The 3,201-nt window shown below is 36.3% G+C and overlaps 1 long non-coding RNA gene across 2 annotated transcripts; it reads left to right on the top strand.

Annotated features, from left to right (window-relative positions):
* The first annotated feature begins 228 nt into the window (after positions 1 to 228).
* Positions 229 to 2,977, top strand: LOC112188728. Of its 2 annotated transcripts, XR_002931548.2 has the most exons (6): positions 229 to 280; positions 404 to 836; positions 1,166 to 1,229; positions 1,939 to 2,025; positions 2,270 to 2,301; positions 2,372 to 2,977. It is a non-coding gene; the product is annotated as an uncharacterized LOC112188728 (long non-coding RNA). The 2 variants fall into 2 exon arrangements; XR_002931546.2 differs by lacking the exon at positions 2,270 to 2,301 and having other exon boundaries at positions 234 to 280.
* The last annotated feature ends 224 nt before the right edge of the window (positions 2,978 to 3,201 follow it).

Below are 3,201 nucleotides of genomic sequence, written 5' to 3'. Positions count from 1 at the left end.
AAAAACCTCGAAATCTATCTAGTTTAGGGTTCCCTCCCTTGGCTAAAAAAATTGGCCCTTTTCTTCCCCTGCGTATTTGACTCAGCCTCTCTCACCCGCTAGCTTCTCTCAGTAACGATACACTCTAATCAGATTCAGTCGATTACTGCCTCTCTCTCTCTCTCTCTCTCTCTCTCTCTCTCTCTCTCTCTCTCTCTCTCTCTCTCTCTCTCCACCGCGAGTTCTCTCCCCCTCGGTCGTGACTCTCTTCACTCTTCAGCCTCCATCTCTCTCTCTCCTTGTAAGTTCTTCTTCTCTGTCTCTTACTTCTTAATCAGATTCACTTCGTTTTCTCATTGGGTTTTGGTTGGGTTTCTGAATTCCGATATGACTAGGTTTTCTGGTATTGTTGTGTATTGATTAGGTTCTGAAATCGATTGATACTTTTAATTTTGAAATTGGATGGTGCCCAGAAGTCTATAAATAGAATCTATGGCTCGGAGCCAACAGTCTTAGAGTCAGAGCCCAAGTGCCAAAGCTCCGACCTTTATCTTCCACAATCTACCTCAACCTCCCGACCGCGTAACTGGGCTCGAAGGAGAACAACCCATCCTGTGTTAGGGTTTCAAGAACCCTAGAATTAAGTTAAGGAAATCTGGGGTTGATTGAGTTTGAATTTTTAGGGCTCAAAGTTGATTGATTATTATTAGGATTTTAATTATGATTTTGGTTTCTGACAGGGTTCATTGGAGGTTTCGGCGACAGAGATGAAGAGATGGACGGCCGGTGACTTTGATATTGGAAAGCCTCTGGGACATCGAAAGTTTAGTCATGTCTATTTGGCAAGAGAGAAGAGGGTATGGTCCTTCTTCTTACTATGGGGATTTATTTGTTCAATTTGTTTTTTACTTAGCTTTTTTCGATTACAATCTTGGTACTTTTCTTATTGATTCTGTAGTTTATGGGGTTTATGGAGTTGTTCTGCTATAGCTGTTGACAAAAGGGACTGCACTGATTAGTATACATAAGTGATTAGATGTTCAATGATCTACTGATTTCTAGGAGTATGCTGTAAAAATTTTGGTAACTTGAGTGTTAAGGGGGCTACAACAACTCTGGAGTTATCTCTTTCTGTGAAACAAGGCTTTACAGTTGTTTAATTTGTTCTTTTTATTAATTTTTCTAGGTGTCATGGATACCTATCTACCTCTTAATAAATTGGCTATGCATTTGGTTAATCACAATGACAAGTAAGTATACCTTATCTGGTATTATTATATCACTTCTATGTGGTTTTGTTTGGTACTGAACGATTTGGATATGTTGGCTTTTGCAGAATAGATTTAGACGGAATTTAATACAGGGAGGAATTGCATACACAACATAATGTTTTTGTTAATTTGTTTTTCTCTGTTTTGGTCAGTAACTTAGCTACTCCTATTGCTATCTATCTTGAAACTCAGTAGATTTTTACTTTGCAGCAAAATTGGGTTTGTTTGTGAATTTCCAATTGGGTTTTTGTTTTGAATTGGAGTTTGAGGAGGTTGGAATGAAAATGATCTATGCTTTTGATTTTTGTTTTGAGTGTGTGACATGAATTGGTGAATAACAGTGTTAGTTATTGATGATTCACTTTCTTTTGGCCTTAGCTGTTTGTGATTATTTGATTATGTGGCCTATTCACTGTGCTTGGGACTGTTTACTAAGCAAGGTTGATCCTAAGTGATATGGGTTTGTGGGGGGTTTTTGCAAAGGCCAAAGTTAGTTTGTGTTCTTTATGCACACCTGGAGATCTTAGCTTTGCATTATTTTATATTGAAAGTTTGAAACCCATTAACAGAGGTATAGGAATTCCAGAATTGAAATTATATCAATAAGTTTATAAATACTAAATTATATATGTTGTTCTTTTAGGTGTTTGCTTTGATGTATTAATGTTATATATGACTCCTACTGTAGGCATTGAACCTTTTGTGAGCTGTTGCACTTTGACTTGCCACAAGCCCTGGAAGACAAGTATAAAGGCTACTTGAATCGCAGATTTGTGTAAGTCTTGAACCCTAAGCTCTAACCACTGTTGGATTGTAAACATGATTTGAAACAAATAGGAAAGGCTGCCTACTTTTTCTGCAGAAGAGTATGTTAAAAATTAGATTTTGTTGCGATCAATTACTATAAGTCATAGAGTATGTTAAAAATTAGCAACCATCTACTACTGAAGAGCGACGCTATTCTATTGAAGTAGCAACTGAACAAACAAGTAGAGTATTATTTATCTATCTAATTGTAGGTTTGAACAGAAATGGGATTCCTCTTGGCTTGGTACGAAAACTCAAATCTTTATATATCTGCATATCTACTCATGTACTTATAACTTATGTTTACATTGCAGGACAAGGGAGATTGGCCAGACGGGTTGGGGAAACTGATAGTCTATATAAAGCAAAAATATCAAAACCCAAAAATCTATATTGCTGAAAATGGTTTGATTTCTTATACTTCAGCTAAGCCCCGTTTATACTAAAAAATTATCCTAACATGATTTTTTTATATCTTATCCGTGTCTTTTCGATCAATGTAAGATTTCCTCTTTCCAGGAAGGACAACTTACCACTTCCTGAACAGAGGACTTAGATCGAATCTCCTATATTGTTTCTTTTTAGACAGTAGTTGTTTTTTGCTTGGGCAGATGAGTTTCAATTTTACTGGCAAGTTGTTTATTCTGCAGTTTGAGTTGCTGCAGTGTCATTGTTTCTGGTCAACCAAAAAATGGCTAAGAGCTGGGGTCTCGGCACATTATTGCTCACTCTTGTGGTTAAAATTTGGTTGGACATGAATTGCAAGTTGTACTTTGAACTGATACATAAGAAGTACATTGTAGTAGGAGACCTCTTTGTAGTTTTTTGTATGTTTTGGCAATCTATGAGAATGATGTGCTACTAAATGACATTTGGAACTTATTTGTATCAACATTTTCATATTTGCCTATTTCCAGGAAGCAATTGTGTCAATTCAATTCAAACAACATATAGGACAAGTAATTGTAGTAGTGCAAAGTTATCAGACAACACATGCATCCAGTAACTTGTTATATTAAATGCAATTCAAACAACAAAAAGAAATAGTAAGGGTAGTGTGAGGTTCATTTAAGACAACACATGCATCCCTCACTTGTTATCTAAAATGTACTTCAGACAACATATATATCCTGGAAATTGTTAT

The sequence above is a fragment of the Rosa chinensis genome, chromosome 2 (genome assembly GCF_002994745.2).
Source record: "Rosa chinensis cultivar Old Blush chromosome 2, RchiOBHm-V2, whole genome shotgun sequence".
Classification (NCBI taxonomy): Eukaryota; Viridiplantae; Streptophyta; class Magnoliopsida; order Rosales; family Rosaceae; genus Rosa; species Rosa chinensis.
The sequence above is the reverse complement of the archived record's forward strand: the minus strand, read 5'-3'. Positions and strand labels throughout refer to the sequence as shown.